This window comes from Ochotona princeps, chromosome 15 (assembly GCF_030435755.1).
Source record: "Ochotona princeps isolate mOchPri1 chromosome 15, mOchPri1.hap1, whole genome shotgun sequence".
In the NCBI taxonomy this organism is placed as follows: domain Eukaryota; kingdom Metazoa; phylum Chordata; class Mammalia; order Lagomorpha; family Ochotonidae; genus Ochotona; species Ochotona princeps.
Genome location: NC_080846.1, coordinates 43,557,336 through 43,572,938, shown reverse-complemented (window position 1 = coordinate 43,572,938; position 15,603 = coordinate 43,557,336). Strand labels below are relative to the sequence as shown.

Below are 15,603 nucleotides of genomic sequence, written 5' to 3'. Positions count from 1 at the left end.
GTAAAACATCTGCAATCTAAGCTTGGACAAAGACTTTTAGAAATAACAGCACAAGCATGACGCATAGAGAACAGACTGATAAAACAATGTCACCATAATGTAAAACTCCTGCTGTTTCAAAGGCACTGTGAGGAAGATGAAAAGACAGATAATAAATTTGGGCAAAATACTGGCAAATTACACACACATACATGCATATACTTACTATTTGTTATTCAGCATTTGTAGTAGATGCAAGTAATTGCTAAGGCTTCATTTAAAGAACCAATCTTTAAAAAGGGGGAAGACTTGGAGGACAGACACTTTAAGAAATAAAGATGGCAAATTAACACACAGAGAGATGTCCAACAGCAGTCATTACAGAAATGCAAATAAAAAGCATACTACAATAGCACTTTATTCACATAAGAATGGTTTAACAATCACAGGACACACACTTCATGATTCTACTCACCTGAGATATTTTAAATAGGCAAACTGGACAACAGTTGCCAGGGACTGGGAACAATGGGGAAACGGGGGAGTTGCTGTTCAATTGGGGTAATTTCTGTTATGCCAAATAAGTAAGTTCAGGGCTGCCACTGTGGCATTGTGGGTAAAGTCACCACCTGTCATGCTGTCATCCCACATGGGCACCGTTTCAAGCTGCAGTTGCTCTGCTTCTTATTCAGCTCCCTCCTAATGACGTGAGGAGAGCCAGGAAAGATGGTCCACGTGTTTGGGCCCTGACACCCACAAGGGAGACCCAGAGGAAGCTCCTGGTTTTCGCCTAGCCTGTTCTGGTCAGTGCGACCAGTAGATGAGAGCTCTGTCTGTCCCTCATTCTCTGTAACTCTGACTTTCTAATAAATAAATAAATAAACCTTTGAAACTACAAATTAAAAATAAATTACTGAGTGAAATATCAAAATTTAAAAAATACATTTTAGGATTCTCTTAGTGTGAAATTCTAGGAAACAAACCTAGTATTTAATGATACAAAGTAGACGGGTGTTTGGGGAATGGGGAGAATGCAAAGGAGTTACAAAAGGGAATTAGAAAACTTGCAGGTGGGCAGCTGGCAAGCAGGAGCTAAGCTCACCAGCCCCTCCCTGCGCATGCTGCACTGCTCTCTGGTGCTAGCCGAAAATATCCAACATGGCTGATAGCCACATTCCTGCGATGATCACTGCCAAAAAACAACCAGGGCTGACACATCTACTCCCATCTTGCACCTGACTTCAGGATACTGAGTTTAAAAAAAAAAAAAAAAAAAGGTACGAAATAGCCAGTACTCAAGCCCTGCTCCAAACTCCATATTCAGTTAAACCCCACTCCCACACTGCACTATCTGTGCCTCCAGAGCATATGAAGGGAATCTTGTGGAGCCGGCTCTGAGCCTAACTGTACTGCTGCTTGAATGCAAACAAATCCTGCTTATCTGCTGACCTTCACAATAAAGTTCCTTCAACTCAAATGCTTTCTTGCATAAGAGACAAGGACCTGGACTCAGCCACCTCACGACATTAAATACGTTCATTATTACAAATGTGGTAGTTTCATGTGTGTACACATGTGTCAAAACACTTCATGTGTCGTTTATTTATTATAACCTAGTTAGCACTCAAGGCAATTGAAAGGCTTTATTTTGCATTAACTGTTTAAAAACAACACTCACTGTGGCGTGGTACAGTTGCTAAGACTGCTTGAGATGCCAAATTCTCATACTGGAGTGCTTGGGTTCACACCACGTGCCACTCCCAACCCCACCTTCCCGCTAACATACACTTTGGGAGGGCACAGGTAATAGCTCAAATACTTGTGTTCCTGCCATCCAATCAGGAAGCCCAGCTTGACTTGCTAGCTCCCAGCTTTGGCCCAGCCCAGTCCCAGCTGTTGCAGGCAGCTAGGGAATAATCCAGTGGATCGGAGGCCTCTGTCTTCCAAATAAACAAAAAAGAAATTCAAAACAAAACAAAACAAAAGCACTCAGCTACGCCATCCCCTCTCTGTCCCAGGCCCTACTTCTCTGTGTTAGGACGTCTTTCCTGGAGTCTCCCATAACAGTGTAGGTTGACCCCACTACAGTCAGTATCACTGTATAGTCTCCAAGTAACTATTAGGTTAAGTAAGATGAACCTGCCAGTGTTCTACCATCTCTGATTTTTTTTTTTTTAAAGGGGGGTGAGTGAGGGGTGAGTAGTTTCACAGGATCCCACCTCACACCTGCTTGTCAACTACACCTGACAGTAAGCTAGCCCTCTGAGATCTGGGAGTGCGTGGCCCCCAAAAGTGATGTTGGCTGAGTGAAGGGGCTGCCAACTTGGAAAACCCTCCTCCCTCCAGCTACTTTTCTGCTAGGTCATCACCAGTGGCTGTGAAAAAGTCTCAGAGCCCTGCCGTTACAGCTGCATCCTTTTCATCTATTTACAATCACTCAAACCTCAGTACTATAAAACCTCCCTTTTGCATGGTTTTTAAAACTTCTCATTGGAAAATTATCTTTCAAAGCAACAGAAACACAGCCCTAGGCTGCTGGAAGCAGAGGGTTTCGCTTTGAAAAATGTAAAAAGTATTAAACATTTAAAACAACTATAAATCACAGTAAAACCCTGATTCCTGACATCTCTCAGAGGGAAAATTCCAGAGGCTGCTGAGCTTTAAAATAATATCATGTGCTTTGCTCCAGCCTTGGCGGCTTCTCCCCTGGAACAACAAAAAGAATCGTGCCAGCTATTAAAGGCGGTCTTGTTATATAATGCAGTTAATCTCACATACGCTTCCCTGCGGGATTTAACCCAAGTTTCACAGTGGTCTATTTTATTTAGCACTGATAGTTTTATTCGTTTCTTATTAAAGAGATCTTTCCACAAAGTTGGCTGCTCTCTCAGTCTTGGCTTGAAAAGGAAGAATATCTGAATTAAAAATCTGTGCAGCAGATGGACCTTGGTTACACAGAACATCTCTGGCTTCAGGAGTGCCTCCCGGAGGCAGGTGTCAAGCATGTCAATACGTCGCTGGCTCTCGGATTTCCTGAAGACAGTCGACTAGGGTATTTTAGTCCTTCCACTCGGGTATTTTACAGGGAGGGCAGAAAAGGAAGTACGGGGTCAGACTCCAGGGATGTATTCACCTTACTTTCTGTTCACTTCCAAAGAACTGTGCTCTTATTAATGGGAAGAACAAAACTATCAAGAGACCTGGAAGGAGGAGGCAGATGGGTCATGCTGCTGAGGTGCCCACCCCCTCTAGGTGGGGTCTCTGGCTTCAAACAGTCCGAGAAGCCTCAGGGCTGGGAAGACATGCCCTGGACAGCCTGTTGGTCCTCCGCAGTAACCGTACCTCTTCCATCAGGAAGCCATCCAGAAACAAGTTCTCTGGCCTGATACCCTCATCCCGGGCTCAGCCAGCCCTATACATGTTCCCGCTTAGCTACTGGGTGGGCAACAGAGAAGCAGGGCAAATCATTTCCTTCTCCTCTGTATGACTGCAAGGCAAATTCCTGTCCCCAGGTTTACAAACATTTCTAACACAGCCCATTTGGTTCAGAGTTGTGAATGCACATGGTCCCTTCCTTGTGATATTTTGCAACAAAGAGAAGGGGAATATAAAGCAGACACTTTGATTCTTAGAACTGTCACCAAAAGATATGTACTGGGGCTGATGTCATGGCATAGCAAGTCAAGCCTCCATCTGGGGTGCAAGTATCCCATAAGGGCACCAGTTCAAGTCCTGATGGCTCTACTTCCCATCCAGCACCCTGCTTATGGCCTGAAAACAGCAGAGGAGTACCCAAGGCCTTGGGACACTGCACCTATGTGAAAAACCTGGAAGCTCCTGGCTGCTGGCTTCAATTTGGCTCAGCTCCAGCAGTGTGGCCCTTTGGAGATTGAACCAGTAGATTGAAGACCTCTATTCCTCTGTCTCTCCTTCTCTCTGTAAATCTGCCTTTCAAATAAAATAAATCTTTAAAGAGTAATAATAATTAACTTAAAATATAGGTACCACATCCTTTCATAAAAAGGTAGTTAATGTTAGATCAGTGACTTACCTCAAGTCACTCTAATGTGACAGACGACAGAATCCAATTGCAAACTCAATCTGTCTGGCTAAATTTAAGCTCTTACAAACAACTTTATACTCTGCATATCGACAAACAATGCCAACGTCAAAAACCAGTTTTCATGAGTGATGTAAAACAAACACATACCTTGTAAATATACACCTGCCACATCTATCAGACTGAAAAGATAATGTGAATATTTAATTGACAGAAAAGGTGGTGGAGGAGGATGAGAGCTGTGATTTGCTCCTAACGCCCTGATGAACTTCACTTTGTTCAGGGTAACTTCTACCTGTCCTGGTGAATCCCATTTCAAGGACAGGAGATCTATTCTTCCTCATCAGACCCCATGATCAGCAATAAACTTTTGTCAAATGAAGACCACGACTTACTAAATCGACTGGCTTCAGGGATACCAGTCAGCTCCCAACAAAGTGCTCAATGATAGCTTCCGCTGTTCCATCACTCCAAAGTATTCTTCAGTGATCATACAACACGGACAGCCCCTGACTTACAGTGGTCAGCTTAGGATATTTCCACTTTCTGATGGTGGGCAGGTGATACACACTAGGTAGAAACTATCTTTCAAACTATGCATTTTGAGTTTCTTTCTCAGACTAGCACCACGTGGCCCCCACATTCTCTTGTGATGCTGGCTGGGGGTAAGAAGACAGCCCTTAGTCAGCCCCAGCCTCCCAAGAGAACACAGCTGAGGCTCTACAGTATGCTGCGGTGCTAAGAGGCTCTGTCAATTAGGTGTAGTCAAAGCATTTTCCGTTTATGAGATTTTCAGATTAACAATGATTTACGAGAACATAATGCCAGCAGAAACTACAGAGCAGCAGTAATTTCATAAGAGGCCAGGTACTTCTTTTAGAAAGAAATGAAGCAAAAACAAATCAACAACAGAAAACTCCATGTGATATTCCTTTAGCCTACTTCCTGGCAGCATTCTGTACATGTGTGTGTGTGTTTTCCATAGAGCCTAGAAGCAGCTTTTTACAGTTAGAAAGTTGTGCTATCAAACCTAGGAAATCATGGGGATGACAAAACAAAACAGCTTATCTACATAGGTCCCATCTGCTTTTGGGTTTGTGTTTTTTACACAATCAATTACTGGAAGCATTACTGGAAATGCGAAAGGGGTGTGTCCCTGCTGCAGGACCAGAGGTGAGATCTGTGCCGGCCCCGAAACCCTGAATCCATGGAGAGCTTTCAGGAAACACCAAGGCAGCGTGCTATAAATCAAAACTCAGCACACACCACACTGGAGCCAGCATTTTGGAACATGGTGAAAAGCAACTTTCTGTTCACTGAAGAAACACTATCTATTTCATTATTTTGTCAGTTTGGGTCATTGTGTTCTCGAAAACTCAGCATTTTTCCTGCAAAGAGCAGCTGCTGTTAACATGCTTTGCCCATAGCCTGTCTGTCAGCTGATAACTTCGCCTCTGGGTTCCTAGGACAGGAGCTCCATGTATCACAATGTTTTAAAGTCACCCACTCCAACAGCCTCACTTCCTTCTCCTCTGATGAATCACTACTCCATACTTCACCTCCATTACTACTTGTCAACTCTCTTTGCACTCTCCACATAATCACTATCGTCATTTCTGCATGAACCACAGGCAAAGTGAAAGGCTCACTTCTAAAAGGACAAAGTGAGACACAGAGAGAAATAGCAATGGATTGACCCTCCAGATAAATAACTGCCTGGACTGAAAAGATATTATAACAAGCATCCTCTGACTGAAAGAACTTACTGGCACTGAATTCTTATAAGAAGAAAGAAAGCTTTCCATTTCTGTTGATTCAACCAATTCATGGAAATACCAGCAAAGGTAATAAAAAAAGGAAGTAATGTAAAAAATGTTTTTCCAAGGGTAAGGAGTGAAATTGGAAGATGTCAGTTATTGATCCATTACTCACTCTTTTGATAGCTTTTGTAAGGAAGGAAAACAGGCAAAGGCATCTGAGATTCTAGAAATAAAATCAACAACGTGAGCCAATTCTTCAATGAGTACATTTCGTTTGCATAAATCATCATGATCATTACCCTGCTGTTGTAAGGAGATGACAGTCCCTGAAATCATAAATCTGATTTCCATTTTTGAGCAATGACTCAGAGATCTGAGAATTTTATTTCTAGATCCATGTCTAAAGGAAAGTATTTCTCTTACTGACACATTATTCTAATGACATGGGCTTAATCATGTATGTTAATATATGTCAGAGCTCCCAGATACACTTGAAAACAGATAAAGGAAGAAATACTTTGTATCACAAAACATTGCTTGACTCCAGAGAAAGCTTAAAAGGAGGCTAATCCAATAGGGATAAACCCCAAAACATACATGCATGTTACACTGCGATTCCTCCCTGACTCCTCTTGGGGAACTTGTCCCAGCACACCCTTATCCTCACCCTAAATAGCCTATGGCCACAGAGCCCAGGATCACCACCAGGAAGAGATCTAGAGTCACTCATGACCTGTAGACTTGTCTCTTGGCTGCATGACAATGATTCACTGTGGTACAAAGAGGAAGCAGTACCAGGGAGGGCCTGGTGTTTGTCAAGGCTCATTTCCCTATGGCACGATGCAGCCTCCTTCCCAAAGAACACAAGGAGTTGTTTCCCATGCGTCTCAAGGCTCTGGGACTGTGGGTTCACTCAAGTTCCTCTTGGTGGGTTAATGCCATTGTTCCCTAAGGCAAATCGTAAAAGTCCCTTTTCTCAGAGATGGATCTGGCCATGGCAATCCTGAGGGAGTGGCAGTGTGGTATGGAAGACGGCACCCAAAGATTTTTCCCTCCAGTCTTTTTTTCCTGTTGCTGACTCATCGCTGTCTACATCTCAATTTCCACATCCCTGAAAAGGTACGTGTCAGTTCAGTTGTCTCCCCACCCTCTTGTCACATTGTAAGAAAGAGGCTTTGCCACTCTCAAATGCTGTCCACATTTTGCTTTCCCTGTCCATTTAAATCCCCCCCTCTTTCCCCACTTTTCTTCTTTGGGCCACAGTCTCGTGAAGAACAGGTAATATTCACAGAAGGCCATCTTCACCCTCCAGGCCATGTGTTTAAATTTTCATGTGGCCACAGATCTAAGCAAGAATAACCAAGGGCACACTGGCTAGCAATCACAGCCGGAAGACCAACTAACCAAGTTGCACAGTATGCTCCTGTTTAGTCTTCAACTAAGAGATATGATTCAGTAGAGAAAGAAGGGAGTCAGAAGCCACAAGATGGCTCATAATCCAGTACATGACCTAGAGAAAGACATGCGACCTTGACAGTGCCACCTTGTATGCCTTCATGGCTACTCCAGTGCCTTCCGTCTTTCACACTAAACCCCACTGTTCCTCACCTAAAATGGTTTCTCGGTGCCCCTCCCCCACATTAGCCTTATTTTCCTGCTCTTGGATCATTGAAGTTTGCTGGCTTGGACTGTATGAATGAGTCCTCTCTTTTGGATGAAGGGCAGGAACTAGGCCCCTGTGTTTACTCCTTCTGAACTCTTTATAAAATTGCCAAGAGCAAACACACAAAGCAAGCCCTCATATACGAACAGGGCAGGCCAAGTAGGGATAACAGGTCTGCCCATGTGGATAACATGAGTTGGTTGGGAATATACTTTTATCTGTCACAATCCTATTTAAGGGAAAAGGGCTTATTTTGTAAAAAGCTGGCCTCGTCGACAGAAGTGTTTGCAAAACGAATTGGCTAATTGTTCCTTCTTGCTGCAGACCCTTGCCAGCACTGACTCTACATCACAGCCCTGAAGCTGGAAGGCACCTAACTTGGCTGCTCTGAATGATACCACTGGCCCTGTGTCACAGCGTGGCTGCTCTGGGGCCAGGCCACTTCTCCTGGGCCTTTCAGTCCCGCTTCATCTCTCTGGGGTATTTGCCTGGGGCAGAGCTCTCCTCCCATGCCTCTACCTCTCCCACCCCTCAGCTTTCCTTCATGTTCAATTCCTCGGGGGCAGATAGGGGACAGGGAATACCCACTCTCTGCTCCCTGCCAGGGGTCTGGGCACACTTGCTCTGTGTCACTGTGGAGCTCCTGGTCCTTTACTCTCTGGGGAGTGTAGATCTTTCCAATCCAGCAACACCTGCATTGCTCTCCCCTCAGCTGGCTTCCCCACCACCCACCCATTAACAGGTCAACAAGACTGATGAGGACGGGCACCTAAGCTGAAGGCAGGGGATGCCCACAGCCCTGTGCAGGAAATGGAATCCTTAGGAAGGCCAACTGGTAGTAAGGAGCTTCCTCCCACAAGTAGCTTCCCCCAGGGAGTAGGGGGCAGGGAGGTGGAAAAGGGGAGAACTCTTTTATATCACTTCCACAAATTTAAATATAGGACTTTTCAACAGTAATCTATCTAGTTGGTTCTGTAACATTTCAAGTTATCAAAAAGTGGTGTTGGAGGACTTCTGCTGAAGTGGATCGCTGGCAACCGCCTCAACAGTGAGATTTGTTCAGGAGTGTTCTGTTCACTATCTCCCTGGGGTTGTCAGCTTGAGGACCTATAAATTCAGATCAGGCTGAGAGAGATGATAATGTACTGGAAGCAAAGTTCTTCAGGGAAAACAAGTCACCTCCAATCTGAAACAGTAACCTGATGTCTGAGGGGTTCCGCATTATCCTTACCTGACAACAGCAGCCAGATACTTAGAATTGGTGGCAAATGGAGGTGGAGAACTCACACCTGCTGCCTGCTGGCTTCAGAATTTTGACCAGCTCCATGCTTTCTCTAGGAGATGCAAAATTTCTGCCAGAGGTTGTCCCCAGTGCCACACTTCTGACAAGAACCGCAGTGTACTTTCCATGCCTCCACCTTTGTAGCCCATGTGGGCTTCCAGGATTTGGGAAGGAGACAGAGGGAATATTTTGATCTTTCAAACAAGTGAAATTACCACCAGGCTGGATTCCCACTGGTTGATCCCACTTGTGTATTTTGGGTAGAATGTGGATTCTACCTACATCATTCCAAATCCCCAGGAACAAAAGATGCATGCGGCTCCTCTCCCTCTCTGCTTCCCACCTCCTGCTGCACACCCTGCTGGTGATTTCAGAGTGGGAGATCTAGTCAGGTCCTGGGAGGATTCCTCTACCATTCTTCTACTCCCCACAGCAGAGTGTGTGTCCTCAGCAGGAACAAGCTGCTCATGCCAAAATACTGGGTCTTGTTTGAATGACAGCTGATACAGGAAAATGATTTGCTTGCAGCCAGCCCCAAAGCATGGCTTGCGGTGGCTGGCACAGTCAGACCAGAGAATTCATCAGTAAACGACCAGGAAACCTCTTCTGGCCACCAGGTTCAGACAAGCAGCTCTGCTTCTTCTGCCTGCCCTGCACTGCCTGCACCCCTCAGCCTGGGCTTTCAGTCTGGGAGCAATACTCCTTGGGTTCAAATCCATCCTCTTCTCAGCGCAATGTGCTCAGCAGAGGGGAAAATCCTGATGTGCCCTGGATTCCAATCTGTTCTCACACTCCCCAGAAATGCCTTCTGATCCTTCTTTACTAGGTAACTCAGCTCATCCTGCCTCCTTTCCTTGCTCAGTCCCACACAGTTCCTTAAATCAATGTTCCCTTACTGCTCAAAGAGCCTTGGCAAGTGCCTCCTCTGCTTTGATTAGCCATCATACATACCCAATTAAAGAGATGGAAAACTCAACCAAAAACATAGAGCAACTGGGACAGATGAGGCAAACTCAACTGGGCTGCAAGACTTCTTCAACAAGCATGTATAATGTGAACATGTGAGACAGGATAGCCTCAGACATGTAAAAGGGAAAAGAGAAGACTATGGAAAGAGACAGGAAGTCTCTGTTCCAATTTTCTCTGGTTAGTTGTAATCTAGTGTCTGAACTGAGCCAAGAAAAGCTGCCAAGCCAGAAGGTGAAAGATAAGGACATAAATGTAACGTGTAGTTTTTAGTGCTCTGTTGAAGCCCCAAGACAGCATATTGTGTGTTCCTGACCACTTCCTCATTGTCGCACTGGGGCCAAATCTTGCTGGACTGGGACTCTTTGGATGTTTTGGCATGGCTAGATTCTCAGCATCCAGGAAGAAAAGGAAAGGGACTCTGACACATGTGATTTCCAGTTACAAATAGGTGGTAGTGCTTATTTAATTATACGATCCATCCTGCTCTAGTAAATGTTGACAAGCTTTTCTGTGCACTGTTTTAATGCTTTATGATGTAATCCTTTATGATTTAAGGTGTCACTTAGATTTACATTTCCTGTCATTTCTTCCTACACTAATTTAAACATTTAAAAAAATCAGAAAGAAAGAAAACTCTGACACAAAAGAGGAAAAACTTCCTGTAGGACAAATAAGGGTACACTACTGGGGCAGTTCTTGATTCAAGTCAGTGTTTTACATAACAATACAGGATCTGACAAAAATCAACTCAAGATGCAGCATACTGCAATTGCATTACAACTAACCAAATCCAGACCCAAGTTTTACACCAACTATAAATCATGGTGACTAAAATAAAACTCATGCATGAGCCAGAGTTTGCTTTCCTAGGAACTGGCAACAAACTACCATTAGCTTTGCACAGGACAGGCAGCAGAGAAAAATATACATTTCTTTGAACCCATCAACAGTTATAAAGGATAGCTGATTCTCACTTGGTAACCAGTTAGATTTTTAAACACTAACGTCACTTTTAATTACAATGCACACACCTAACCCAAATAGAATCTATGTCAAAAACACATGTTTGGAATGAAGAGTAAGAAAATAATAGAATACTCACCATTCATCAGAGCCCCGCATGTGCTAGTTACTAGTTTAGGTGGTCTACATAGATTGTTTCACTTAATATTTTCAGAATATCCTTGGGGGGATTTTCTACAGTTTCCATTAGAGTTCACTCTTTGTATTTTGCAATCCATAGGTGTGGACAAATGCACACTATCATGTAGTCATCATTATAGAATCATACACAATGGTTTGTTCCAAAACCCTTTGGCTTCTTCTTTTCATCCTTCACTCCCTTCCCTTAAGCTCCTGGTTACCACAAGACCCTTCTGCTGTGTCCCCAGCTTTGCATTTCCAAGAATGTCACACGGTTGGAATCGGGAACTTTTGCAGACTGGTTTCTTTTCACCTTGGCTTATTCATTTAATTATGTAAGTGCACTGGTTGCTTCCAATTTTAGGCAATTATGTACAGAGCTGCTACAAACATTAATGTGCAGGCTTATTTGAGGAGCATAAGTTTACAACTAAACTGAGAAATACCTAGGAGTGCACTGACTAGATTACATAATAAGATCAGATTTAGCTTTGTAAGAAATCACCATGCCTTCTGTTGCTTACTTGTCCTGTAGCCCTTCTGGGTATGTACTTTATACCTGTTATTCAGGGGACAAAACTGAGCTCCAATAAGTCCAATAACCTACAGCAGAACGAGAGGTTATGCTGGAATTCAATTTGGGTTGACATGGCAATAAAGCTGGTGATCCTGCACGGCCTTTCCAGCGATCTCGGGTTCCGTGCAGCTGGGTCTTTCAATGACACAAGTGCCTGCAGCCAGTTCTTCTGACTGTGTATTTATGTCTGTCTGAAGTATAAAGCCAGGCATTTGGGAATGTTCTAAAGCACAGCTTTGTGACTTTCCTCCTGTCCCTGAACCAGAGGGTTACTTCTCCCTTCCCTCCTCTGACACAACTCTGAGGAGGAGCTGCACGGCACTCCTCTGTGACTCTGGCAGGGAGCAGATACAGGGGAAGGAGGGAAGCGGTAGCTTAATGCAATCTGAACTGCAGTCAGCTCACTCTCACTTCGCTTTGTACTGCCACTCCTTAATAGCACATCCAATAATGCAAATGCAGATGCTACTGGACTCACAGTTGGGATTAAGTCCTGATAAAATGGTCATTTATTGATAACATCACAATTCAATGAATTTCAAACCCCTAATCTACCACACATCCCAGCTTAGCAACACTGCCCTGAGGGGTAATCAGGAGGAAGTATGACACTGCATATTGTTAGAGCAGCAAAGAACAACAAAGTAGGGTTTCCACTTAACACCTATCAATTTCACACCACTGTAAATACCAACACCTAAAGTCAAACCAGGACCTTCTGTACTAACCCAAGGCTCCAGCATCGGGTTTCTAAAGTCAAGGCTTCAAACAACGAGGAGCCCAGCAGCTGGCAGTTCGAGGAAGGAAGGCTGTGGACAAAATCCCTGGCATCCCCATTGGCCAGTAACCACTAAAGCTGTCACAGACTCACACCTGTAAGCTAACTAAGCGACAAAATTTCCACATCTTTAGCTCAAGACCAAGCAATTTCCACGTTGTACTTTTCAGGTGGTCTGAGACATTCCTCATTCTCAACCTGGCAAAAATCCAAATAAGCCTGTCCCTCAGTTATCTGATTGTCACAACATGCAGCTTAGATGTTGGGAGGAAAGCCAGGCCGTGATGAGATTAGTGGGGGTGGCTAGCCTGGACCCAAGGCTAGGACTGGGTTGGAAGCCTAGCCTGTACTTACTTAGTATTGATGGATCTTCACCATTCTCTCCCCCAATCCCATGTGCTAATTCACTTCCCAAATGCCTGAAATGGCGCTACTTAGGGTCCGAGGCTTAAGCTGGAAACTCAAATCCAGTTTTCCCAAGTAGTAACAGTAACTCACTTATTTGAGACAGGGTCTGCATTAACAGGAAGTTGGAAGTCAGGTGCCAGAGTCAAGTGCTGAACGTACAGGTACTCTGATATGTATGCAGGCATTGTAATCTTAAAACCTGTAAGTACCATTTTCTCATGAACTTCTGAAGTCATCTTTTATGACCTTGAGGCATGATTTGGAGACCATTCTATTACCTGGAAGGTGAGCAGTGATATTTGCCACACAGTAATAAACATTCAGCATTGCTGCATTTGCAAAGGGCCTATTCTTAAGATACATCAGTTCTTTTTCTCTTTCTGTCCTCTCCTCTCAGCAATTCCAGCCAAGTTAGCCATACCAGCTTTCAAACAGGGCACAAGATGTCCTACCTCAAGGGGAAGCACAATTTGGTGCAGCCTAGAGAAATGGATTAAGAAGCTTAAAAGAGGAGTGATGCCTGTTCCCATGGTTCACATGACTGGATGCTTTAGGGGCTGCACTTTCTGGAGCAATCTGAACAGCCTAGAAGCATGGCTCTTCACTGACAGTCATCTTTTCAAGGAGTTTAGACAATTGTTAAGCTGCTGGCTGAGAAAACTAGAAGAGCTATTTCTTTGCTACTTGTAGAGGTGGCAGGGATGACAGAGTTTGGAGAGAAGGGATAAGACCGTTGCACATGATAACAGACTACAGTCATGGAAATGTGATGGCCACAGCCATCACTGTCAGGGGTGATGTGGTGTATATTTCTATTTGCATAGGAACAGAGAAGAATTGTGTATAAACCAGCAATGCCAAGAGGCCCATTCATCCATTCAATAATAATAAATTCTTACCATAATTATGAGGTAGCAAAGAGGGAAAGGACACAAAGTTCTGTGCACTGGACTTTACAGTTTATAAGATGCAGCCATGAGCCTATCAGGAATCCCAGCTCTGGCCCTGAAGATTCCTTGCTGCTAGAGCATGGTAGAAAGTATGGATTTTGTGATGACATGGTCTGCCCATTCATGTCCTTCTCATTTACTTAAAAAACAGGAGACTAATAGGCCAAATAATTTGTCCAAGGTCATACAATTTGTAGTAAACATAGATCTAGAACCCGAATATCTTCATCCCCAATCCAGTATAATTTTTTATATTCCCATGTTTTTCAAACTGAGGCAGTCACACTCCCTGGGGTACAGGCATATATACAGCAAAAGATAAATCTGGTACATTTTCCTGGAGGACCAAATTTATTATATGATAGCATTTCTACATTAAAATGCTTATAAATATGCTTTGCAGTAGCAGTCAAAATTCATAAAAACAATCAAATAAAAATGCTTCATCACAGTCCAGTGTTGTGAGTTAAGCTGTGGTATGAAATGCTGTCATCTTATATCTGAGAGCTGGTTTGAGTTCTGGACACTCTGCTTCTAACCCAACTTCTTGCTATTGTGCCTGGGAAAGCAGTGATGATGATCCAAGTGCTTGGGACCCTGTCACCTATGTAAGAAACTCAGATGGAGTTCCTGGCTTCTGGTTTTGGCCTGGCCCAGACCTGGCTGTTGAGGCCATTTGAGAGCTGAGCCAGTGGACAGAAGATCTGTTTCTTTGTCATTCTGCCTTTCGGGTAGATAGACACACACACACACACACATCCTTTTCTCATTTTACTTTTTTTAAAGAACTCTTTGGAAAGACTTCATGCTTACAAAAGTTAGTGTGGTCTGCCTCCCAGGCCATCAGAGGAATTTGGTCAGTCTGAGGTTAGGGTTCCTGAGGGACAACCTGGAGAGTTATGATGACATTCATGGAATTCAGCTACTCAGTGGCAGTAATTTACGCACAGGTGAACAGGTGCTGGAAATGTATTAACCAAAGTCACAAAGAGCTGGTTGGGTAAGACACCACCAAGAGAAATCCTGAAGGGCATCACTCGTCCACTCTTCTAGTCTCACTGGGCTCCTTAAAACATGAGGTGGGTACACAGTGGGAGGAAAGAGTAGTTGGATATCTTTAAGTAACTTTGCTTTTACTTATGCAAAGAATTGAATACTTAACTTGGCCAATCAGGATACCCTGATGATAAGGTCTCTTGAAGTATTTGTCTATGTACACTGTTGTCAATATTTTCCTTCCTTCCTCTATGAAACTAATGTAGAGATGAATGAAAGCTATTTAAATGGCAAAATTAATGTAAAATAAAACAATGTATATTGTATTAGATACAGTCATCATTCCTTTATGAGTTTTGTGAACCAAATTCCATGATGAAATGTGGTAAATAACCAGTGTTACTGATAACTCTGAACTTTAAAAACCTAATTTGTAAATTATGGGGAATCTGGCCTGTTTAGAATCAATGTGCTGAAGATATAACACATTCAGCCCTAAAGATTACATATGACATCAGATCTAATTGACAAAACAGATCTAGATAGAAAACATGTACTACCTTACTTCATCCTCCTTTCCTTCAAACACAATTGCAGAACACAGAATTCCTAGGGCCTAGTAACAAAACTGAAGTCATCAAGGGAGAGTGTCCTTATGTTGAGTAAGAATCAATAGCTCATGTGTGCATGTCTTAATTCTCTTTCACACAGCACACCTGTTGGGTTAAGCCACGGTGACCAGCTCATGCATATGTGCCCAGCCATTCCAATTTTCAGGGTACTGCCAGTCATCTCACAGCTCCCAAGCTGCCTGTCCCTCTCGAGTTTATACTAGTCTGTGTTTTGCTCTTTGGTCACCTGAGTGATCCCAGTTTCCACGTCTTGATACCCAGTGTTCTTTGGAAGACTCTGACTTGTCTTCAACTCTGTGACTCTCTGAGCTCTGGGCTGCTTTGGACAGGTAATGTTAGTGTGGACTCTTAAAACCCTACTCCTTCATCCTGTTCCCAGCTTCTGAGGAACAATGCAGGTCTCATA

General features: G+C 43.7%; 1 protein-coding gene across 6 annotated transcripts in view; it reads right to left on the bottom strand.

The window, feature by feature from the left end:
• CRADD (CASP2 and RIPK1 domain containing adaptor with death domain) overlaps nucleotides 1-15,603 on the bottom strand; it is a 257,348-nt gene that overhangs the window by 18,808 nt on the left and 222,937 nt on the right. The gene's annotated exons all lie outside the window — the stretch shown is intronic.